This window comes from Macaca mulatta, chromosome X (assembly GCF_049350105.2).
Source record: "Macaca mulatta isolate MMU2019108-1 chromosome X, T2T-MMU8v2.0, whole genome shotgun sequence".
NCBI lineage: Eukaryota > Metazoa > Chordata > Mammalia > Primates > Cercopithecidae > Macaca > Macaca mulatta.
In genome coordinates, this window is record NC_133426.1 from 18,699,909 (window position 1) to 18,726,504 (window position 26,596).

The window sequence follows — 26,596 nt, forward strand, 5'->3', positions numbered from 1 at the left end:
CATGAGTCTACTAAAACAAACAACCTTGTGGTAACACAGCAGTGATCACTTACACATAGTGCCAAGTGTGGTTTGGATTATGAAATATCCCTGTCCTGTTAACTGAAAGTCATCTCTCTTACTCTTTAGACACCGCTTAACTGTTGGAGTAGATTAGTTCATCCTCACCCAAAGCTATATTGTCTGTCCCCCTCATTCAACTACAGAGAAGCAGTCTGAGTGTTTCAGGGGATCCCCATATTCAGAACCATACACATACATGCCACGTAAAATTAGGGTGTTACTGCACTTAGCAATAGGAATATTTACTTTTTGACTTGCTTCTCTTGTTAAGTCTATAAAAACCAATGCATTGTGTTGGAAGAAGACGGGGGTGGTTCCATTTTGATGTGATTCATAACACCTGAAATGACCACAGATTGGCAGATACTCTGCCACTTCTGCTCTGCTGTCCCTTCTTTGAGATGGAGTCTCACTCTTGTCACCCATGCTGGAGTGCAATGGTGCAATCTCGGCTCAGTGCAACCTCTGCCTCCCGGGTTCAAGTGATTTTCCTGCCCCAGCCTCCCGAGTAGCTGGGATTACAGGTGCGTGCCAGCACGCCTGGCTAAATTTTTGTATTTTTAGTAGAGACGGAGTTTCACCATGTTAGTCAGGCTGGTCTCGAGTTCCTCACCTCAGGTGATTTTCCTACCTCGGCCTCCCAAAGTGCTGGGATTACAGGCATGAGACACCGCACCCAGCTACTGCTGTCCCTTCTAATAGGGATGACCCAGTGGTTTTGTCTTTGAGTCATTCCCTTGCCTGGAGATGGACTATGCTGCCGTATCTGTACTCTCACTCACTGATGCTTATGAACCACCTGAACAGGCCCATCTCTTTGGAGCTCTGGAGTCTTTATTTTAAGTATGGCAATGGAGGAGGAAAAAAAAGCCTGCCCTGTCTGATGCCATTCTGCAAGCTAAACATAAACACAGGCAAATGCAGACCACTGGAGGATGGTGGGGAGATTGGTCCAAGCCAAGCCTATGGTTTCAGATATGATCATTTTAACCATATGTTGCTTTCCAAACACTGAAAAACACTATTTAGCTATATCTGCACCCACACAGAGCATTGTAGAAATACATAACCGTAATCAGATAGATGTATGTTTTTCAGTTGTCTTTCTTCCTTCTCTTTTTTGCTTGGTTCCCTCCCCCTCATGTCAGCAATTCCACACACTCCATATAACAACCCCATATATACATTTTTTCCTATGTGTTACTAAAACCAGATTTTTATATATATACATATATATAAAAATAATTGTACCCCTTAAATAGGTGAAGTCTATATATATATATGTATGTATAAATTCCTGTTCATGCACAGGTTTTCTTTTTGGAGGTGGGGATCACTGTTGTTTTGTTCTCTTTTTAGATGGAGTTTTGCTCTTGTCACCAGGCTGGAGTGCAATGGCGTGATCTCGACTCACTGCAACCTCTGCCTCCCGGGTTCAAGAGATTCTCCTGCCTCAGCCTCTCGAGTAGCTTGGATTACAGGCGCATGACACCACACCCGGCTAATTTTTGTATTTTCAGTAGAGACAGGGTTTCACCATGTTGGTCAGGCTGGTCTCGAACTCCTGACCTCAGGTGATCCGCCTACCTTGGCCTCCCAAAGTGCTGGGATTACAGGCGTAAGCCACCACGCCCGGTCAGGGCCACTGTTTTTAACGAGTGGGATGGTGGGATCATATGATACACACTGCTGCACCCTGCATCTCTCTTTCAACAGGACCTATGAGGTCCCTCCAAGTCACCTGGCATAGTTCAAACTCATGAGTTTTAGAGGCTGCATCATATTCCATAGAAAATCCCTGTAATAACGGGTATTCATTTGTTTTCTGGGATTTTTTTTAAAATTTGGCAATACAAGGACTGTAATAAATATCCTTATATATTCAACAGTGCTTTTATTTCCATGGAATAGAATCCCAAAAATGGGTCTGCTGGGTTGGCATGTTATATGCATATACACTTTAAATTTTCATAACTATTCCCCATCTCTGCCGTAAGTTATCAATAGTTTTAATTTTTTGTCAGTCTGATGGGTGTAAAGTGATATCTCATCACCATTTTTATTTTTACAATTTTTATATCCCTGACTACCAGTGAATTTAACTATCCAGTCATTCTTGTCTGGGAGAGAGGACCACTGGATTTGCTCTTCTGTGAGCTGATTTTTAGTTTCGTGTGTGTGTGTGTGTGTGTGTATGTGTGATGGAGTCTCACTCTGTCACCCAGGTTGGAGTGCAGTGGTGCGATCTCGGCTCACCGAAACCTCCGTCTTGGGGATTCAAGCAATTCTCCTGCCTCAGACACCCGAGTAGCTGGCATTACAGGCACCCGCCACCACACCCATCTAATTTTTGTACTTTTAGTAGAGACAGGTTTTCTTCTCATGTTGGTCAGGCTGATCTTGAACTCCTGACCTCAAGTGATCCACCCGCTTTGGCCTCCCAAAGTGCTGGGATTATAGGCGTGAGCCACCACACCTGGCCTAGTTTCTTTTTAACCAGGTATTATTTCACCACTGCTACCTACAAAGAAAGACAACCTTCCATGTATTTTGTTTAAGAGCAGAGGCTAGAATCAAACTGCCCGTGTTCAAAGCTCTCCTACCATCCAGCTGTGACCTTGAGCAAATGATTTCGGTGTCCATCTGTCAAATGGGGATTACAACAATGTGTACACCTCATAGGGATTTGTGAAGATTAAATGAATTCATATCAAGCTTTTTGGGCTCTGTCTGGCACACATAACTGCTCAATAACTGCAATGTTTAATATTATTGACCTGTTTGAACAGCTTTCATTAACATTATTTCTTCTTCATATAATTACAATAATTTCAGGAAGTCAGATGATGTAGCTAGGGGAGGAATCTGCAAGTGAGGTCGATGTAACCATCATTTTTATTAGAAAAAAGCACCACAGTTGGGGATGCCCTCTTTTATCATTACTATAAACATTACTGGTGAAGATATTTTATCACATTGACATTTTTGAAACAAAAAAACCTGGCCACTATGTCCTCTCCACACCCGAGTCTTGCCTTTCCCCTTCAAGTTTAGCCCTGAATTTTGCTCATTCATATAAATTTTCTCTGTTTACTTTGCTAAACTCTGTGTACCTTGACTGAAAAAAATCATGACTGATATCAGCGGCAAATTCTGTAATAGTATCCACTTTCCCACCTATATCAGGTGACTGGATGTAGAGTCATGAAGGATGGGAAATGGGGCACATCTCTAGAGATGGCAACTCAGAGGGTAGCTAAGAATCATAAGCAGTAGGTATCACAAGCCGGTCTTAGTGGAGACAGCCCGAACCTGCACTGACAGTTAGCATCCCTGCTGCAGGAGAACCTGCCAATGATATCCTTAAACTCTATGAGAAGGGGCCAGAGACAGAGGAGCCTAATATAAACTGACTTTCATCAAAAGCAAGGGGCCAAGAGCTGAGCAGCTTGTCCTTTATCTCCAGCCATTTGTTCACCTCTCTTACCTTCTCCACTTCCTCTGGGTTTCTAATCTAGGAAAAGTGCCCTTGTTGGCTGCTGTTGACGAAGAATAAAGGGCAGGCCCCTATGACCTAGAATGGATTGGGGCCCAGAGCTTGGCCCCTATGGTCTGGTAACAACATTAACATCTCAGTGGCTTATTACAACAAATGTTTACTTTTTGTCCATGCCTCGTGTCCACCCCTGGCCGGCTGTGGTTCTGCTCTGTGTTATCTTCCCTCTAGGAACCAGGCTACTCGAGCAACTTGTATCTAAAACACTGCCTGTATGAGACCATTCTCACATTGCTATAAGGAAATATCTGACACTGGGTAATTTATAAGAAAAGAGGTTTAACTGGCTCATGGTTCTGTGGGCTGTACAGGAAGCGTGGCGGCATCTGCTTCTGGGGAGGTCTCAGGGAGCTTTTATTCACGGTGGAAGGCAAAATGGGAGCAGGCAAAACGGGAGCAGGCACTTCACATGGCAAGAGCAGAAGCAAGAGGGAGATGGGGGAGGCGCCACATACTTTTAAACTACCAGATCTCGGGAGAACTCACAATTGCAAGGACGGCACCAAGGGGTGCTAAACCGTTTCTCACAAATACTAAACCATTCATAAGAAATCCACCTGCATGATCCAATCACCTCCCGGCAGGCTCCACCTCCAAAACCGGGGTTGCATTTCGATATGAGATTTGGGCGGGGACAAACATCCAAGCTATATCACTGCCCATCCTGTGCACAGGAGAAGACAAACACAGCGGTCAGTTCATCATGAAGATAAAACAATCCTAGATGTGTATGAACCTAACAAGAGGTAAAGGAATAAACACACAGATGGACAGAACAGAGTCTAGAAATAGATCCACATGAACAGGACAAACTGATTTTTAACAAAGATCTAAAGACAAACCAAGAAAGAACAGTATTTTCAACAGTGTTGGGACAAGTGGACATACATATGCAAGAAAAAGAACCTCCATCTCAGTTCCACAGCTGTAGACCAGTTTGGAGAATACTACCATCTCAACCATAATGAGTCTTCTGATCCACGAACATGGGATGTCTTTCTGGCACAATCTGAAGCCTGGTTTTCATACTACAAGATTCCTAAAGGCAAAGCCTATCTTTTTCGTTTACCACTCTAGCGCAAGGTCCTGGCCTAGTTAGGTACCTAATAAATAAATAAATGAATGTATAATAAATCACTATATTTTTACTGATTTATAGTCTGAAATATCTTTTCAAAGGTACTTAAAAGTATAGACATTCTCTGTCTATATATATTTGAATTATACATAGCTAATACAAGTAATTTACCACTTAAAAATGCCCATTTTGGTTGGGTGCGGTGGCTCACGCCTGTAATCCCAGCACTTTGGGAGGCTGAGGTGGGCGGATCATGAGGTCAGGAGTTCGTGACCAGCCTGACCAACATGGTGAAACCCTGCCTCTACTAAAAACGCAAAAATTAGCCAGGCATGGTGGCACGTACCTGTAATCCCAACTACTCAGGAGGCTGAGGCAGGAGAATCGCTTGAACCTGGGAGGAGGTGGTTGCAGTGAGCTGAGATGGTGTCATGCACTTCAGTCTGGGCAACAGTGCAAGACTCCATCTCAAAAAAAAAAATGCTCATTTTATTATTATGCATGTCCTTCTGTTCAGCCTTTCTTTAGGAAACTCAAAAGAAATAAATCAGACATGTACAACATGAACCTTGAAAGTGGCTCAAGCAGAAGGTAAAGCCTCATTTTTGCTTTAAAAGTAGAAAAGTGGACAAAACAGGGGAGCTGCTTCAAGTACAGGAAATGGCTCATTGCTCAACTCAGAGCTGAGATGGGTGAAATAGAGAACAGTAATGTCACAGGACGGAGGTGAAGTTTAAGGAGGCAGAAGTTAGGGTAGTGAATTTCAGTGGGGATCAGGGTGCAGTGGTGGAAACTGACCAGAGAATACAGGATACATGACTCCCTACGGTGGTGTGTGTATAATTTAAAAATACAGATTCAACATTATAATTTTGTATTGTAAAATGAAATACAAAAAACTAAAGTCTTCATCACACAAACTTGAGAAACAACACTTAAACAATCTTCTTGACTGGTGGCAATACAAAGATGGTGATTCTCCAAGCAAGCAGGGGATGGGTTAGATTTTAACAACAGAAGAAAGCAGAGATGTTGAAATAGTAACATACACTGTTCCTTTGTGGGTGCGTGCATGGGCACGGAGGGGCAGGTAAGGACTGCAAAATGGATGCTGAGCCAATACCGGAACAGCAGAATGCCAAGGACTTGGACAATAGATTGAAACAAACTAAACAGCATTCAGTAAGGATTTGTTCATTGGGCTCACTTGTTTCATAAATTTTTGCTGAACTAATTTTATTAGCCATCACTCCCACATTTGAGTTGACTCAGCTCCCTTTACACGTACACCCCCACCTCTGGGATCCCAATAAATCTTTAAGCAGAGCTCCTTCTCCCTTTGCCAAATCACTCTCCACCCCAGCAGCCACTCTGTGACCCAGCCACAGCTTGCCCAACACAAGAAAATTTTCTTAGGTACAAGAAAATTCATGAAGCCAGTCTACTAAACCCATCTTATACGACAGTCAAACAAACAAAGAAAATTCAACTGGATGATACTGACTGCAAATTTTAACAGCAACCTACCAACAGTGTGTGAGTACCACGTACCAAAAGTCAATGCTGTGTTAATAGAAGTATTGTTTTTGGAACCAGGGAAATAAGAACCTCACCAAACGCCAGCCTGGCAGAATACACCTGGTGTACTTTGTTACCACCAAACACCATGTTTCAAAAGAGACATTCACTACCTAGAGCATAGCCAGAGGAGGGTGATCAGGGCAATGAAAAAGCTAAAAGCCACATCTCATGGGAAGGAGGAAGAATACAGCTGTTAAGGGGAGGCTTCAAAGAGCTGAAAGGTTGTCCTCTCCAAGAGGGATTTAATTTTTCCCTTTACTGAACTCTTCCGATTCCAACTCAGGGTGTCCCCTTGGGCCCTTCGCTTCATCCCTGTCCTGATGGAAATGCTGTTGCTTCTGCCTGTCTAGTACCTGTCTCCTCCCTTTCTAGTAATGGCCTATAATTTCCCCTGCTCTGCACAGTGTGGCTCTGGTGGGGCTGACTTTGGTCCTGGCCCAGCTGCAGGGAAGGATATGTGGCCCAGGCCTGGCCAATCTGGGCAAGGTTGAGGGACAGGCAGACAACCCAAGCTGGACCACCTGAGAGGCACTCTAAGTCAATCAGGACCTTCACTGGAGCCACTACAGGAAAAGCTTGCTTTCTGTGGAGGCTGCCGCTCTAGAAGACTATCACCTGCAGCTCCCAGGGATACCTCTGCCACTACCCGGGACGAGCCTGCCAGAGAATAAAGCCCACTCAGAGTCAAACAGGGCACTGAAAAGAGACATACTGTATTTGATGACTTGAGCTCCTGGATCCAGCCATGCCTGAATCTAGACCAATCCCCTGGACTTTTCAGTTATTTGAGCAATAAATTCTCTCTTGTGCTTAAGGCTGTTTGAGGTGAATTTCTGTCATTTACAACTGAAAGAATCCTGACAAATACAACCATGAATGCTTATATGGCCAGGATGAACTAGACACCATAAAACATGTGTTTGGTGCTATTAAAGACATGGAAGATTGAGGCAATAACAAGGCAAAAGACGTATGCCTGATGGTAGCAGCAAACTACTTACATCTAACAGTTTGCAATTCAATTTCTAGCTGGACAGCACAGAGATGAATGTTGTCATCTACGTACCAGAAATAACACAAAGTACCAATTCCCTTTTTCCCCGCTTGATCTCCCAGGCCTTTGGTTCCCTTTCCTTCACTCCATGGGACAGAGGTCAGAGGCCTCAGGCCAACCCTGCCCTTGGTCTTTTTTCCTTTGGATTAAGAATCACTAAGTGCATATCCTCACCTTGCTCAGTTTCGAGGGAGGAAAGTATAGTTCAATTATTCAAATAAAATACGCAGAAGAGACCAGGATAAATGTTTAAAAGACATGATTTCTTACCACCACTCTCCATTGGTAAAGCAAAAAATAGAAAGTGAAAAATCCTGTTACAATAACGCCAACAACTGGTTAAATTAACTTGTTGTACCAGAATTCTGTTCTAGCTACTGCCGTTTGAAATATTAGAGGAGTAGGGAAGGGCAATACTTTACACTTGAGATGTGTTCTAAAGGAGGAATTATAATAGCGTTTATTTCAAAATGATTGCATCTACAATTGAGACTACTGATTGTACAAGTAACAGTTTCTTTTTAAGTTAGTTTAAAAGATAGATTTTGTACAATTTGGTAGGTAAACCTCAGGTGTCTCGGAGAATAATCTTGAAACCATAAGCTCTAATATGCCTCGCGCTTTACTTAAAGGGATCACAGGTGTGTAATTCTCACTTTCATATGATGTATTTTTGTCTAAATTGCTGCTTATTCGATTTTCCCCTCTGGGTTTACAAACAATGCACAAGCTGCAAGCTGTCCTGGTCCGAGGTATTTGCACCATCTGATATGAATGATGGCCTACAGGGAAATAAACTGGGTTGGAAGCCAAGCATTACAGGCATCCACTTGGTTGCAGCTTCGTTCCAGATCCCGATGCTCATCTTAACACTTTGGAAACTCACACAAACCACTCTGGGCTCCTTAGCTACAATCAAACATGTAAATTACTTTACCACTCTCCTAGGAGACTTTAATTCTTTGTCTCTCTCACCAATTCGTGTAGTAAGGAGGGAGGATTACTGAGATGAAAGTCCTGAGCCTGTTGTTGTGGAAACTTACAGGACACATTCAGCTCAGAGAGGGCTGTCAGTTCCCTCCTGCCAATACCTGAAATGTTAGGTACTGGTGAATTACTGGGTGCTGTGCTAGTCAACTTTCAGCTGAACAGGGGTATTGCAGATGTCACTATTTGATATTTTCAATTATAAGACTGACTTTTATTCCGAAAGTTTCAGGTTGGGGTTTGGGTTTGGAGCATGAAGACACCACATGTCACTCCACAGTTGGGCTCTTAACCTGGTGCCTCCAGAGGATCTGCTACAAGTCCACGGATCGGCTTTGTGGAGTGTGTGTGTGGGAGTACGCATTGTGGACGGGACATGGAAGCTATGAGACTCCTGAAATTTTTGTGTGAGCGTTTTCTCTCAGGAGAACATTGGATATTCAGCCTCTACCAAATTCTCAAATGGATCTGTAACCCATTTGATTAAGAACCACTTCTCTAGATGTATTTTATGAACATGAATTATGTTCTCCCTACCCATTGTGAGAGAGGTGTGATATTTATTTCACTAGTTAACAGTGATATTCAAATATGTGACAAGGAACAATATGGCAGAACTAAGTTTAGTGGAATATTTAAATAAACACCCTTTTAAAGTTTCACTATTTTAACACATAAAGTAAGGAGAAGGCAACTTTGTTTGATATTCACAGCAATCTGGCGTATCTAAGCTATTTATCTCCACTCATCTGGCCTGGTCCAAGACACAATGCTTACACCTCACGAGAAGAAATGACCTGGAGAAAGGTCCCCGCAACTCTCTTGGTGGTGGCTTTTTTTTTTTTTTTGAGACGGAGTCTCGCTCTGTCACCCAGGCTGAAGTGCAGTGGTGCGATCTTGGCTCACTGCAACCTCCACCTCCCGGATTCAAGCAATTCTCCTGCTTCAGCCTCCAGAGTAGCTGGGATTACAGGTGTGCACCACCACACTCGGCTAATTTTTTTGTGTATTTTTAGTAGAGACGGAGTTTTACCATGTTGGCCAGGCTGGTCTTGAACTCCTGACCTCAAGTGATCTGCCCGCCTTGGCTTCCCAAAGTGCTGAGATTACAGGCATGAGCCACCATGCCTGGCTGGTTGGGGTTCTTTAACTGTAAAAGGCGACTAAGTGATCTGACTAGATCTTTCGGATCCCTGCAAAGCTTGAAACAATTCCAAATCTCTCCCTTGTGTGAGTTATTGCAGTCCTTGATTTGTAAATGGAGGATTCGAGCACTTTTTTTCTATGAATTACTCAAATGTTTTCATCTGACACTAAATTATTTAAATGCTGTCCAGAAAAGAGCAAAAGCCTTCCTCCTGGCTTTCCCCAAAAAGAGCTAAAGTAGGAAGTGCAGAAGGCAGGGCCCTGGGTTATCCCAGGAGGGGGAAAATGCTATCCATGGAGTGATTCCTTTAACACAAAGACCAGACAACCACGTGTCAGCCAGTCCCTGTCTAACTAGGCACTAAAAATGTCACCTTTGCCCCAATTGGACCCAGTGCTGCCCCAAATGCTGGAGCTGGTCCCTGGAGAAGGGCACTTTGGCTTCAGTGGGGAGAAGTACAGGGAAGGGACTGAGTGGATGCAAGAAAAAGACAGGAGGGGAAGCTACTGCAGGAGGAGGGACAGTGAGGCTGGTGGCTCAGACAAGGATGGTGGGGTGACCGAGGAACAGAGGCAGCAGGGTGGGCTCAAAAAATGTTTAGGGTATAAAATCAACAGGGTTTGGTGGTGGATTGGATATAGGTGGGAGAGGGCAAAAAGGGGGCCAAAAAGTCTCCTAGGCTGCCGACTGGGTGGTGGTGCCAGACTTGTTGGCAAAGATCTTGGGTTTGCTGGAAGGAATGAGAAACTGGGGGTGGCTTTCTCTCATTTTCTCCTGGGGTCACTCTTGACAGAGAGGCAAAGTTTTCAAGTCAGTGGAGCCTGTTACTAAGCACTGAGCAGGACCCCACTGGTGGCGAGTGAGGGGAGACTGGCAGCTGTCGGCTTGGCTGCAGCCAGCTAGCAGAGGCTGGCCAGTCACAGGAGGGACTCTGCATTTTGTTCTAGGAGTTACGAATGCTATGGGAAGGCTGCAAGAGGAAAGTAGTGTAGTCTGGTGCCTGATGGAAGATCATGTACTACTTTGGAGAGGAGAGGCTGAAAGTGGAAGCAGGGAATGAATTAGGAGACTAGAGGGGTGGGTCCAGTCAAGAGATGATGGTGGCTTGGACAAGGGTGGTGACAATGAATACAGACAGAAGTGGGTGGAGCTGAGATGTTTCAGTGGTCTCTATCCATTAGAAAATTCTCCCCATTCTAGGTGGGGAATTTCCTCCCATTCTAGGAAGAATCAAAGCTGACTCCTATGCTATGTTTAATATAGCCTCGTTTAAAAAAAATAAAGCCTCAAACATATAGGGAAGCAAAGAGAAAGCAATATAGCCCATATCCATATAACCATCACCCAGATTCAACAAATGAAAGCATTCTGCTGTAACTGTGCCACTTTCCTTTATAAAAAAAGAAAGAAAAAGTTAAAGATAAAATTGAAGCCTTCCTTGTAGTCTTCCCTAATGGTTCACAAACTTCCCATTTTAAGTGTAAAGGGGTCATGAGATCCCTTTACACTTAAAAATTACTGGAGATCCCCTAAGAGCTTTTGTTTATATGCATTCTAGCTACTCATATTTACCATATTGGAAATTAAAACCGAAAAAATTTAAAATATTTACTAATTTGTTAACAACCTATTGCATGTCAACATAAGTAAAATTTTTGTATCATTTCAAAACAAAACATTAAAATTTTTTTTCAGGCTGGGTGCAGTGGCTCACACCTGTAATCCCAGCACTTTGGAAGGCTGAGGCAGGAGGCTCACTTGAGGCCAGGAGTTTAAGAACAGCCTTGGCAAAATAGCGAGACCTTGTCTCTACAAAAAATTAGATTTTTTTTTTCAAAACAAAAAAGTAATAAGAAGAATGGCAGTGATTAACATTTAAAAAAATCTCTTTAATGTCTGGCTTAATAGAAGATAGCTATTATTCTCATATGTGATTTTGTATTCCCTTTGTGGCAATATTATTTCAGTTGAAGTATATGAAGAAAATCCAGCTTCACACAGCTACACAGAGAGAAATATTTTAAGTCTTTTTGGATAATTAAGAATATTATTTGATATAATCAAAACTCAACAAGTGGACGGTTTCTTAAACGCCAGTTGAAATGTGAAATCTGAAATCATAACAACGAGCTTTATGTACTCTGACATTTTAAAATCCATTGGTCTATCTTGCTCTTTGAATGAATCATTTGCCCAGGTGTGATTTTATAACATCAAGCACTGGTCATTTGGAAAATATCAGTTCAGTGAGTTATGTAGTTAGCCTAAATGTTGACATATTTCATTATCTACATTTGTTAATATCACCACCAATCTCATCAGAAAAGTTTTTTTAAGTATCAGGAAGCTTTAAGTATCAAGAGCTTTAAGTCAAGCTCACAGTGACTCACAAGCTCATTCAAGTTTTCCCAAAATGCCAGGCAGTGGCTCACACCTGTAATCCCAGCACTTTGGGAGGCCGAGGTGGGTGGATCACCGGAGGTCAGGAGTTTGAGACCAGTCTGACCAACACGGTGAAATCCCGTCTCTACTAAAAATACAAAAAATTAGTGGGGCGTGGTGGTGCATGCCTGTAATCCCAGATACTTGGGAGGCTGAGGCAGGAGAATTGCTTGAACCCGGGGGTGGAGGCTGCAGTGAGCAGAGATTGTGCCATTGTGCTCCAGCCTGGGCAACAAGAGTGAAACTCTGTATTAAAAAAAATAAAAAAATAAAAAATAAAAAAATTAAAAAAAGTTTCCCCAAAATCTCATTTCAATTCAAAGTTTAAATTTTATCATTGGCAACAAATATTGCCAGTTGTTTTCCTTGCAGCAATAGGCTCACTTTGCCCATTTTTGAGAAAATGTCTGCCAAATGCCCAAGTCTGAATAACCATAATTTGTCAACCTTTCAAGTAAAAATGGTGTCCAAGAAAAAAACCAAACTGCTAGTTCAGCTCACAACTCAGACAACTGTGCAAGTGATTTTCCTAGAAGCAGCCATGGTACTTCGGTATGCAGCGGAAGTGCTTTATATGTACTTTTCACGTCAACACACAGAATATTTAAAGATCGGATAAAGTTTAAACTTGAACAAAATTTTAATGCTCCAAAAAGGACATTCTTAAGTGCAATTGTTTTTTTTCTTTTTCTTTTCTTTTCTTCTTTTTTTTGTTTTTTTATAGTATGTGACTCCTAGTCTGGTTTGGAGTCCCTGCCTTGATTTGTACTAAAGCACCAGCTTTCTATTATCACCGCAAATGTCAACACAGTGAAAAAAGGCAAATCACATCTTAGGAACGGGATGAAAATAGTTTTGACCTCACAGAGATCCTGAAAGGGTGTCACGGACCCTCAGGGATATGGGGATCACCCTCTGTGAACTGTCACAGTAGTGCAAAGCTGGAGTGTATTTTTCTTGTCCATGTTTTTAAAATTTTTATAAGAAAAGTATGTGCCCATAAGCAAGATATAACCATATTTCAGGTGTTTTAAAAGTTCTACATACCTAGTAGTATTCTATACTTATTGTTCTATAACTTGCTTTTTTTACTCGTCTTTAAATTTTTTCATAGACAAAAATTAGGCTGGGTGTGGTGGCTCATGCCTCTAACCCCAGCGCTTTGGGAAAGTGAGGTGGGAGGATCGCTTGAGCCCAAGAGTTCCAGACCAGACTGGACAATACACTGAGACTTCGTTTCCACAAAAAATAAAAAATTAGCCAGGTGTGGAGGCATGTGCCTGTAGTCCCAGCTACTGGGGTGGCTGAGGTGGGAGGATCACTTGAGCCTGGGAGGTTGAGGCTACAAACAGCCATGAGAGTGCCACTGCACTACAGCCTGGGTGACAGTTATACCCTGTCTCATAAAAAATGTATATATTTATCATATACAACATGTTTTGAAATGTGTGCATTGTGGCATGGCTAAATTGAACTAATTAACATATGTACTGCCCTACATACTTATTTTTGTGATGAGAACACTTAAAATCTACTCTTCGCAATTTTCAAGAATGCAATATATTGTTATTAACTACAGTCAACTATAGTCACCATTCAACTTTAAATATTTGAGGGTTATCCAATTTAATACATGTAAATCTGGGTTTTTTTTTTAATGGCTATATAGTATTCCATTGTGTGGCTAGAATTTTTATTTGTCCATTTCCAAATTGATGAACAGTCAGATTGTTTCTAATTTTCCTCTTTTATAAACAATGCTTCAACAAATGTCCTTGTACATGTCTCCTTGGGCAGTGGGTAAGAACACATCATTAGTGTCTACATTTAGATATGGGCTTCCTGGGTCATAGAACATGCATTGCTTCAGTTTCACCATCTCAAATTGCTTTCCAAGGTGACTGTACCAATTAATAGTCTGTAGTTTACATCTTGTAGCATAGACCACTACCTAATCACCAATCTGATTTCCTCTTCTTCCTAGGCACTTAGTTATACTATGTTTCCCATCATCCCTTGCAGTTCCACATGGCCCTGTGCTTGAGTTTTAGCCAAAGGAATGTGAATGAAAGTAAAGTACACAACTTCCATGCCTTGCCCATAAAGCCCTCCCACAAATAATGTTTTGTACTTTCCTGGTACACCAGCAGGATGTCTACATCCAGGGTAACCTTGGAAGTTGCACATTGAAGACGGTAAGGCCACTGGTAGCCCAGGTATCTGGGTGAAGCCCCTAATGACCTAGACCCACAATGGGCTGTTATATGTGTACAAAATAAACTTCTGTGTTTAGCCAATGAAATTTGGGTTTTGTTTGTCACAGCAGTTAGCCTACCTTAACTAATACATCTTCTCGTGAGTGATACATGACACTTACCTCTGTTTCATAACCTTACCAACACTTAGAATTATGCTTTAATATTGTTGCCATCTGTAAGTCTGAATTTGTTTTAATTTGCTTTACTTTTTCAGATTGCTAGTGAAGTTGAGCCATCGTTTAGCCCGTTTATTAGCTTTCTCCTCTGCACACTGCTTGTTTACATTGTAGAATACAATATTACTATAGAAATACATAAAACTACTATAAATGATGAAGGGAATCAACTTAAAGGGATACAGTGAAATACGTCAACTGGATTTAAAATATTTTTTGGTTATTCTGGTACTATGTTGCAAATCCCTTCTCTTTGTAATGAAAAGAGAATTATTTACAAACCCAGAAGCTAAACAATGATGGTACCTGCTATCTCATCAAACAAGCACTCAACTAAGATGGAAACTTGAATCCAATCAATTATATAAATGGCTGACTCTCTAAGGACTCTCTTAGGATTAAGCTTTTGTATTAGTTATATATTGCTAAATAACAAGTAATTCAAAAACTTGGTAACTTAAAACCAATAAACCTCTATTATCTCTCACAGTTTCTGTGGGTCAGCAATTCAGAAGCAGCTTTAACTGGGTGGGTCTGGCTCAAAGCCTCTCATAAAGTTTCAGTCAAGATGTTGGCCAGGGCTGCAGTCATCTGAGAGCTTGACTAGGGCAGAAGATCTGCTTCCAAGACGTGATTCAAAAATCTTTCCCATTCTGTAGTTCATCTCTTAGCCTTGTTTAGATAAACTTCTTGTCATAAGAGGTTTTGCTTTTGCATATAGTTGAATTATCAATTTATTTTATGATTTATGATTATTTTTATTTTCTTAGTTTAAGAAATCATTTCCTGTCTCAAGATCATAAAAGTGTTCTATTTTAAGTTTTATAGCTTTGCTTTTCATATTTAGGTCTTTATTCTCTCTAGAATTTATTCTTGTGTATGGTCTAAGAGAAAGAATTTCTTTTTTTCCATATAGACAACCAATTGTCCTAACATTTTTTATTGAATAATCTATCCTTTCTGTTCCTGAGGTCGTCTTCTTTTCCACTGGTCTATTTGTCTGCTTCTGTGCCAATATCACACAATTTTAATGACCTTAGATTTATGTTTTGAAATCTGGTAAGGCATTCCTTCCTCTCTTCTATTTAAAATGTGTCTTGGCTATTCTTGGCCCCTTACTATAGCATGTGACTTTTAGGATCAATTTCCCTGAAAAAGTCTCTTTGGGTTTGGATTGGCAGTCCACTGAATTTCTACATTAATTTGGGGAGAATATATCTTTACAACACTGAATCTTCCCATTCAAGAACATGCTGTGTCTCTCCTCATATTTGTCTTCTTTTATGTCCCTCAATAGAGCTTTAAAACTTTCTCCAGGCATGTCTAGCCCTTGCATTAGATTTATTCAACAGTTTTCGTTGCTACTGTGAATGCTTTTCTAAGAAATGATAACATTTACGAATTGTTTGCGGCTGCCGTAAAGGGGTACCTTCATTACTGCATATGGATCTTATATGTGGCAAACTTGCTTGAAAAATGGAAAACTCTAGTTCCACTCGCTTTGGGTTTTCTGTAGCACTTTTTTCTGCAAATAATAATCTCCATGATTCTTATTTCCTTTTCATGTCTGTTACATGGGGGCACAATTACAATGCTGAAGAGAGGGGGTGATGGTGGGGATCCTTAAAGTTCTTGACTTTAAATCTTTCCCCAATACATTACTTACGAGGTTTGTAGATTTATTTTCACATTACCCTTTATCAAGATAATAAAATTCGAGTGTATGCCTCATTGTCTAAGAGGTGCTTTTTCTGAGACGGGGTCTCACTCTTCACCCAAGCTGGAGTGTAGTAGCATGATCTTGGCTCACTGCAACCTTCACCTCCCGGGTTCAAGTGATTCTCCTGCCTCAGTCTCCCAAGTAGCTGGGATTACAGGTGCCCAACACCACACCCTAATTTTTGTATTTTTAGTAGAGACAGGGTTTCACCATGTTGGCCAGGCTGGTCTCAAACTCCTGACCTCAGGTGATCCATCCGCCTCGGCCTCCCAAAATGCTGGGATTACAGGTGTGAGCCACCGCGCCTGGCCTTAAGAGGTGCTTTTAAAATCATTAATGGATACTGAATTTTGTCAAATGCTTTTCTACATCTATTGAGATGATCACACTGTTTTTCTTCTTTAATTTATTAATGTGGTAAAAATACATTAATAGATTTTATAGTAAATTTCCTTGTATTTGGTGGATAAACCACACCTGATCATGATGTTTTTTATACACACTGCTTGATTCATTTTCTTAGTATTTCACTTCATGTATTAAATATCAATATTCATAAGTGAATTTCCTCTGTAAGTTTTATGTTTTACATGCCTTGTTTGACTATGGTATCATGGGGTATTGGCCATCTGAAAGGAGTTGAGAGCTGTCTCTCTTTATCTTTTATCTGAAACAGTTTAAGATAGGGATTATCTGTTAATCCCTTGCCCCTCTGTCAACAACAATGGAGTCACTGTACCCACTGGGCAAAATGCCAGCTCTGGCTAAATCTGCCTCTGCCAACTCTGAGGGTGCACTCATGCAGCTGAATGTGGCTGGAGAAAAATACACAGCCACGCTGACTGAACTCCCTTTAAATTAATGACCCTTAATGCTGTCCAACGATTGTCTAGAAATCCCTTGTTCATTCATTCCCTTTTTCTCCTAAAAGACTGCTTCGTACCTTCTCTCTCAAACCTCCAATAACTCCTCCCCATCCTCACTCTCAGCTAGTGATCGTGCTTCACATTTTGCTGAGAAGGCAGAAGCAATCAAAAGGGAACATGGTGCCAATGCGCCCTGTTTCCCTCTTGTTTTGATGGATGAGCTATCTGTGCTCCTCTCTAAGGTCACCTGCAATATATATGCTACAATCTACCTGTTCTCATGCATGCCAGGACTTTGCTTCTTGCATTATCAGTTTTCCCCTGTCTACTAGATCATTCCCACCAGATACATAATTTCTCACATTAAAAAAACCCTCCCAACCCCATATCTCCACCCAACCACTGCTCTTATTTACAGTAGAACCCTTCAGAAGAACTGTTTAAATTCAGAATCTTCAGTTTCTGTCCTTTCCTTCTCTCTTGAGTCCAATTTGCCCAATTTTTGTGTCTTACACTCCATATAGACTGTTGGACATGGTCACCAATAACTTCCACATCCCCAAATCTAATGGTCAACTCTTAGTCTTGATGCTACTTGACCTTGTCTCATTATTAGCCTTTTACTCATCTGATTACTTCCTCCTCCTTGAATCACCTTCCTGACTTCTATCTTAGTCAGTTTGGGTGGTTTTAACAAAATACCATAGACTGGGTGGCCTAAACAACAGAAATATATTTCTTGCAATTACTGGAGGCTAGGAAATCTGAGACCAGGGTGCCAGCAGGGTCAAGTTCTAGTGAGGGCCCTCCTCCTGGCTTGCAGACGGCCACCTTCTTGCTGTGAGCTCACATGGTAGTGGTGAGGAGAATCATCTTTTGTGTCTCTTCTTAGAATGGCATTATTCCCATTCATCAGGACCCTACCCTTATGACCTAATCATCTCCCAAAGGCCCCACCTCCTAATGCCATCACCTTGAGATTAGGGCTTCAACATAGGACTTTGGGGGGACACTGACCCTTGGTTGCTTTTCCTGCTACTTCCCTGATGGCTTCTTCTCGTCCCCCTTGGCAGCACCTCCCCCTCATAATCTGGATCTCTTCATTTTCGGGGGTCTCCTCTTTGAACCTCATCTCTTTTCTGTCTGTACTTGTTCCTGTGATCTCGTCTCATCTCAGGGTCTTTTAACCTCCACACATATACCAATGACTCCCACATTTCTGTCTCCAGCCCAGACCTCTCCCCTAACTTCTAGACTCACATATTCAGCTGCCTACTTATCATTTCTACTTGGATACTGATATGATTTGGCTCTGTGTCCTCACCTAAATCTCATCTTGAATTGTACTCCCACAATTCCCACATGTTGTGGGAGGGTCCTGGTGGGAGGTAACTGAATCATGGGGGCAGGTCTTTCCCACGCTGTACTCGTATAGTAAGTCTCACGAGATCTGATGGTATAAAAAGCGGAGTTTTTCTGCACAAGCACTCCTCTCTGCCTGCTGCCATCCACATAAGATGTGACTTGCTCCTCCTTGTCTTCCGCCATGATTGTGAGGCTTCCCCAGCCACGTGGAACTGTAAGTCCAATTAAATCTCTTTTTTTTTGTAAACTGCCCAGTCTCAGGCATGTCTTTATCAGTAGCATGAAAACGGACTAATACAGATGCCTAACAGACATCTCAAACTTAATAAAACTCTATCTTCCACCCCAAACTTGCTTCCCCACAATTTTCTCCATTGCAGTAAATGGTAATTCCATACTACCAGTTGTTTAAGCCTAAAATCTTGAAGTCATTCTTGACTTTTCTTTTTTCACAAATGCAATACTCACTCCACCATGAAATCCTGTTGTCTCTACCTTCGAAATTTACCCCAAATCTCACCATTCCACACTGTCTCCACTTGAACAACCCTTGTCTGAGTCATCATGCTCCAACTGCAGAAACTTCCTAACGGGTCATTCATTCTGCTTTGCCCCGTGGTCCCCTACAGTAAATATTCCATGCAGCCAATGGAGTGATTCTTTTCAAACATGATTCGGATATCATTCCCCTGCTCAAAACCCTCTCAGGGCTTCCCTTCTCACTCAGAATAAAAGTCAAATTATTTATTTATTTATTTATTTATTTATTTTTGAGATAAAGTCTCACTCTGTCGCCCAGGCTGGAGTGCGGTGGCATGATCTCAGCTCACTGCAACCTCCGCCTCCCGGGTTCAGGTGATTCTCGTGCCTCAGCCTCCCGAACAGCTAGGATTACAGTTGCCTGCCACCACACCGGGTCAATTTTTAAATTTTTAGTAGAGACAGAGTTTCACCATGTTGGCCAGGCTGGTCTCAAACTCCTGACCTCAGGTGATCCACCTGCCTCGGCCTCCCAAAGTGCTAGGATTACATGCGTGAGCCACTGCGCTTGGGCCAAATTCTTTAATTTCCAAGATACATAAAGAAATCAATCTCTAAATGTTCCTTGGTCCTTCTCTGTAAAAGTATCTTGGACTAGGACTTTTTGGACTCATTCCATTTCTTTAAGGGTTACCGGTCTAATCAGGATTTAATTTTTTCTTAACACTGGTAACCTTTATCTAGAAAACAGCCCACTCTTAATATAGTAGTCCTTCCTTGTCTGGTTTTGCTTTCTATCATTTCAGTTACTAGTGGTTAACTGTGGTCTGAAAATACTACCCACAATAAAATACTTTGAGAGAGAGAGAGAGGCCACATTCACATAATTTTTATTACAGTATATTGTTATAATTGTTCAATTTTATTATATTTCTTAATCTCTTACTTATAAACTTTCTCATATGTATCTATGTACAGGGAAAAAACATAGTATATATAGGGTTGCTACTATCTATGGTTTCAGGCACCCATGGGGTCTGGAATGTATCGCCTGTGAATAAGGGGGACTCCTGTATTGTTCATTTGTCCCTCCTCCCTCCCCCCATCCCTCTCACCAACCCTGCCAGAAGTCTGCCTATTTACCAGTCTTTTCAAAAAATCAGCTTTTCACTTTGTCCATCTTTGCTGTCTGTTTTATAGCACATTAATTGCTGCTTGTACCCTTATTATTTCCTTTCTTCTATTTTCTTGAATACACTCTGTTCTTTTCACAACTGTGAGTTTATTAATTTTTAAATCTTCCTTCTTTTCCAATATATACATGTAAGGATATAAATTTCAAACTCCACCTTAGCTGTAATCCCATACATTTTTATTTGGAATGTTTTTGCTGTCATTCAGTTCTAACTCTTTCGTAACTTCTGTTATAATTTCTTTTTTAATCCATGACATATTCAGAAGCAGGCTAGATAAGTTTCCAAACATACATGGGAGGCATTAGCAATTGTTTGTTACTGCTCTCTAATTTTCTTGCATTTTGGCCAAAAAAAATGTGGCATGCATAAAGTTGATCTTTCAGTATTTTTTTGAGATTTCCCTTATATTCTAATCTGTCATCACTTTTTGAAAAATATATCTTGTGAAGCTGAAACAAATAAGTATTTTCTATTGGTTCAGTGTGGAATTCTATGTAAGTGTACTTAATCAAATTTGTTTCTTACAGTGCTCCAATTTTCTATGGCCTAATTATTTCTCTGCTTGATCTAACAGTATCTGAGAGAGGGGGTTTAAAAACTCTCACTATGATTATGGATTTGTCAACTTCTCCTACAGTTAGGTCAAATTTTGCTTTACATACTTTGAAGCTATGTTGTTAGTATTCTGCAGATTTAAAATTGCTGTATTTTTCTTGGTGAATTAGCCCTCTGTCATCTAGCAATACCATTCTGTATCCCTAATATAATTTTAAAAAATTTTCAAAGTCTACTTGGTCTGATATTCATAGATCAACGTATTTTTGGTTAGTTTTGCTCAGTATATCTTGTCCCACTATATTACTTTCAACCTCTCAGTATCCTATGTTTTAGGTTTTGTCTCTTACAAATGACATACACCTTTTAAAGTTTTAAAAAATAATTTCTATTATCTGGGCCAGGTACAGAGGCTCACGCCTGTAATCCCAGCACTTTGGGAGGCCAAGACGGGCAGATCACCTGAGGTATGGAATTCGAGACCAGCCTGGTCAACATGGCGAAACCCGTCTCTACTAAAAATACAAAAATTAGCCGGGCATGATGGTGCCTGTAATACCAGCTACTCGGGAGGCTGAGGCAGGAGAAATTGCTTGAACTTGGGAGGCAGAGGTTGCAGTGAGCCAAGATCATGCCACTGCACTCCAGCCTGGGTGACAGCAAGACTCTGTCTCAAAATAATAATAATAATTTCTACTATCTGGCGGATTTCAGCATTCATACTTGTGACAGGTGGAGATACTCACCACTATGCTAATGAGGAAGACTCTTGCTGTGATTACTAATACTGTGTAGTTGGATTTATTTGCATCTTATTTTGTACTTTATATTTACCACACTTTTTTATTTACTTCCTACCCTCCCCAGTAGCCTTTTCCTCCCTTCAGCCAGATGATCAGATTTTCTTTATTCTGCTATCGTTTTTAAAATTATATATTACAGAGGCCGGGCGTGGTGGCTTACGCCTATAATCCCAGCACTTTAGGAGGCCGAGGCGGGCAGATCATGAGGTCAGGAGATTGAGACCATCCTGGCTAACATGGTGAAAGCCCGTGTCTACTAAAAATACAAAAAAATAGCCAGGCGTGGCGGCATGCGCCTATAGTCCCAGCTACTCAGGAGGCTGAGGCAGGAGAATCACTTGAACCTGAGAGGCAGAGGTTGTAGTGAGCCGAGATCGCACCGCTGCACTCCAGCCTGGGTGACAGAGTGAAACTCCATCTCAAAAAAAAATTAAAATGAAAATAAAGTTATATATGCCACATATATTAATGGTAATGCTTAAACACAAACTCTTATCTTAAAAGCTATGATAATACCTTCATCATCCTTCTTAATGGGATAAGGCCCTTAGAATGCTTTCACTACTGGCTGGGAGCTCACGCCTGTAATCCCAGCACTTCGGGAGGCCGAGGCAGGTGGATCACTTGACGTCAGGAGTTCAAGACCAGGCTGGCATGGTGAAACCCCATCTCTACTTAAAATACAAAAATTAACCAGGTATGGTAGCACACACCTGTAATCCCAGCTACTCCGGAGGTTGAGGCAGGAGAATCGCTGGAACCCAGGAGGTGGGGGCTGCAGTGAGCTGAGATCATGTCACTGCACTCCAGCCTGGGCAACAGAGCAAGACTGTCTCAAAAAAAAACCAAAAAAACAAAAAAACACTTTCACTCCAGTCTCTTCCTATTCTTCTGTCATATTATTATTTTCTAGTACTTAATTATATCTTTTTTAACTCCCAAATTCCTCTTTATTATTGTTACTATTTGTTCCATACTCCATGTTTTATTTATTCCATTTTTCTCATTTTAAATTCCATGGCCATTAAATAACAGTATTTACTGTCCCAGTCTCTTAGTTATTTGCTTTATTATACTAAATAATCTGTCGTTACAGTGAACACTGCCTTGACCATTGTTTTTCCTTCTGATCCATATTCTCTTATCACCACTTCATACTTAATACTTTTATTAAGGAGCCTTCAAACAGCTGTTAGTGAAAAAAATGTACAAAGTTCATATTTCTTACCTGAGCCAAAACAATCTAAAAATTTCTTTTTTTAAAGGCAACAAATGTTTAATGATACTTCCTAGAGTATATATTTACAAAAGCAAACCTGCAAAAGGACATTTTGTAACCACAACTCTTTCATTCTTTGCGTTAAAGATCCAAATAATATTTAGCAGCAAGCATATTTGGCAAATGACTAATAGGAAAAGTTCTTCTCTTTCACAGATACAGGAAAAGGAATTCATTAAGATGTTAGCTTAACTAATAATTTAATTTAATAATTCCTATTTAATATTTAATAATTTAATTAATTTAATAATTTCAGCCTTTACTGAAATTATGTGAGCCAACTATTGCCTCTAACGGAAGAATGATTGTAGGGAAAAGAGAGATCAGACTGTTACTGTGTCTATGTAGAAAAGGAAGACATAAGAAACTCCATTTTGATTCGTACCCTGAACAATTGTTTTGCCTTGAGATGCTGTTAATCCATAACTTCAGCCCCAGCCTTGTGCTCACAAAAACATGTGTTGTATGGAACCAAGGTTTAAGGGATCTAGGGCTGTGCAGGATGTGCCTTGTTAACAAAATGTTTACAGGCCAGTATGCTTGGTAAAAGTTATCGCCATTCTCCAGTCTCAATAAACCAGGGGCACAATGCACTGTGGAAAGTCGCAGTGACCTCTGCCCTGGAAAGCCGGGTATTGTCCAAGATTTCTCCTCAGTGAGACAGCCTGAGATATGGCCTCGTGGGACGGGCAAGACCTGACCATCCCCCAGCCCGACACCCATGAAGGGTCTGTGCTGAGGAGGATTAGTAAAAGAGGAAGGTCTCTTGCAGTTGAGATAGAGGAAGGCCACTGTCTCCTGTCTGCCCCTGGGAACTGAATGCCTCGGTATAAAACCCGATTGTACATTCGTTCTATTCTGAGATAGGAGAAAAACCGCCCTGTGGCGGGAGGCGAGATAACGCTGGCGGCAATGCTGCTCTGTTACTCTTTACTCCACTGAGATGTTTGGGCGGAGAAAAGCATAAATCTAGCCTACGTGCACACCCAGGCATAGTACCTTCACCTGAACTTATTTGTGACACAGATTCCTTTGCTCACATGTTTTCCTGCTGACCTTCTCCCCACTATCACCCTGTTCTCCTGCCGCATTCCCCTTGCTGAGATACTGAAACTAGTAATTAATAAATACTGAGGGAACTCAGAGACCAGTGCCGGTGCAGGTCCTCCGTATGCTGAGTGCCGGCCTCCTGGGCCCACTGTTCTTTCTCTATACTTTGCCTCTGTGTCTTATTTCTTTTCTCAGTCTCTCATCCCACCTGACGAGAAATACCCACAGGTGTGGCGGGGCAGGCCACACCTTCAAATGATGATTAGCTGATTAGCTTGACATATTTAACACAAAATGATTTCTAACAAATGAAACCAATGTAAATTGATCTCAATTTAAAAAGCAAATCAGAAACAGAGTTCAGAGTTGTTACCAGCTGACACTAAAAAAACGCCTCCTAAACATCTGCACATATCTACAGAAGGTGGGGAGATACAGCATAAACTTTAGAAACCATTCGTGCAGCTCATTCATTTTCTTTAAATTGTGGTAAAATATGCATAACATAAAAGTGCTCATTCATTTTTCCAGAGTAGTTAGGGGACCTGCCTAAGATTACTCAGAGAAGGTGGTGAGGCCTTGAATGGGTTAGGGCTCTACAACTGCGCACACTAGTTGTGGGAGTGAATGGGTGCAATTCTGCACTTGTGGATGCATGACATTTACCCGGCAGAACTGTGCTGGGAGTATCCTGGTTAGTCAGAAGAGCTTGACGACACAGGAAGGGAAAAAGAGGGCAAACATGAGGGTTACTCACCAACTACCCCCAAAACAAATACAACTAAAGGCTCACACAACTTTTTTTTAATCATTAAAATGTTGGGGAGGAAAGTCCAATCTCACAGATTTGCTTTCATGAGAAGACAATTCTTTCGCTTCTGAGGGAAGGCAAGCCTGGACAGATAGCTGGGTTATTAGGATGGCTCAGGTCCTGCAGTAAGTCTTTTACCAACAAGGACTTAAGGGTGCCTTTCATGCCTTTGGCCACTGCTTGATGCAAAGGAAGGAAACTGATGAGATCTCTGTACTTAGGCTCTCTTGGCATCAATGGGGAGATATATTTATGCTCAAGGAATGAGGAGCTGTAGCAGGACCTTCAGGAAAGGGCGCACCATGAGCCAGAGTACTCCTGCAAGGACCATGAGGCCTGGGCACAAACATGTGGTCTCTATCAAAGTCATGACACCACCAAGAGCACCCATTATTTACTGCTGCCCAGTAGGTGCCAGACAAGGTAGTAGGCACTAATTTTTTCCTTAGAAACACTCAGTGGAAGCAAGTGTTATTATCCTCACTTTACAGATGAGGGCATGGACTCAGAAGGGATCAAGAAAGATCACACACGTCATTCAAGGCAGAGCAGAGGATTCAAACCCAGGTCTGACAAAAGAACTAAGCTTCATCAGCAATCCTTAAAGCCCCCTCCATCACAGTCATGAAGGGAAAGGTTTTTCAACTTGGATTTTAAAACACTTTATAGATGTAATTAGAATATACTCCAAGGAGGAAGGGGAAAAATGACCTTCATTTGCCTGCCTACTTCTTCTCCCACTCTCAACTTGAACATCATCTCTCCCAGGACTCCTCTCCTGCTCCCACAAACCGGGTGAGGGGTCCTTCCTCAAAGTTCCCAAAATAAAGAGCATCATCCTTCATGTGCAATCTCAAGCTCTGAAAATTTAAAGTGTTTTCGTAAGTTTGCAGCAAGCTCTTTTGGTGGCAAAAGATGAGCCGAACTAATGCGAAACTCTTTTCAGCATTTACTGAAATTATGTGAATATTCATATTCTGATGTGGAAGTAATAACCTGTTTGATGAAGGGGTGCTGCCCAGATCTGGCTGCAGTTATTATGGCATATATAGTACGTTGTACACATATTACCTTTCTAAAAGCCAAACATTTCTGATGGGCAAACTACAACTGGTCCAAAGGGTTTCAGATAATGGACTCTGAGGCCAGGTGCAGTGGCTCATGCCTGTAATCCCAGCACTTTTGGGAGGCCGTGGTGAGAGGATGACTTGAGGTCAGGAGGTCAACACCGGCCTGGCCAACGCAGTGAAACCCCGTCAGTACTAAAAATGCAAAAATTAGCTGGGCGTGGTGGCGCACGCCTGTAGTCCCAGCTACTCGGGAGGCTGAGGCAGGAGAGTTGCTTGAACCCGAGAGGCAGAGGTTGCAGTGAGCCGAGATCGCACCACTGCACTCCAGCCTGGGCGACAGAGTGAGACCCTGTCTCAAAAACAAACAAACAAACAACAACAAAGAAAACAGATAAAGGACTTTGGACCTATACCCTATGCATAAATGTTACTGCACTACGATCATTTATTCTTTGTAACCCCAGCACTTTGTAGAGTGCCTTGCGTATAACAGATACACCACAAATATTTCTTGAGGAAACAAGGCTAAGAAATTAGCTAAGAAGGGAAAACGGTCAGTGCCTTGGAAATGACCATGGCTCCCAACTTGCAGGTCAGGCCTCTAACCCCTGAATGCCACTGCCTTCGTTGACTTTGAAGGCCCTATAAATAGTTGCTGTTGATTGAGGGCAAGAAACATAGCTGCTGTCTTCACTAGGAATAAAAATAGTTCAGTGGTCTTACACTGATGGACCCACATATAATTTTGGCCCAGGAATACAAAGCATAGCAGGCATATTCATACTTCGGACCACATGAGCAGTGTCATAGGATCCTGTGAGTTTGGGAGCCTTTGGGTCTGACCTGCTACATGCAGTGACCTTTCTGGCCTCACAATTTTCTCATCTGTAAAATAGCAACCAAAGTAGCCCCAAAGGGCCTTCCAGGTGGGTCTCTACCAAGGCAGCTCATGGGAGGGACAGTAGCTGTCTCCCCACACTGCAGAGCCCTGCGTAAACTTCAGGAGCTTCTTCACTCCTGTCTACTGTTCTCATTCAGTGTAGTCTGTCCAACCGCCCC

General features: G+C 41.7%; 1 protein-coding gene across 13 annotated transcripts in view; it reads right to left on the reverse strand.

The window, feature by feature from the left end:
• The window catches only part of PHKA2 (phosphorylase kinase regulatory subunit alpha 2), a 90,790-nt gene that overhangs the window by 62,736 nt on the left and 1,458 nt on the right, over positions 1-26,596 (reverse strand). The gene's annotated exons all lie outside the window — the stretch shown is intronic.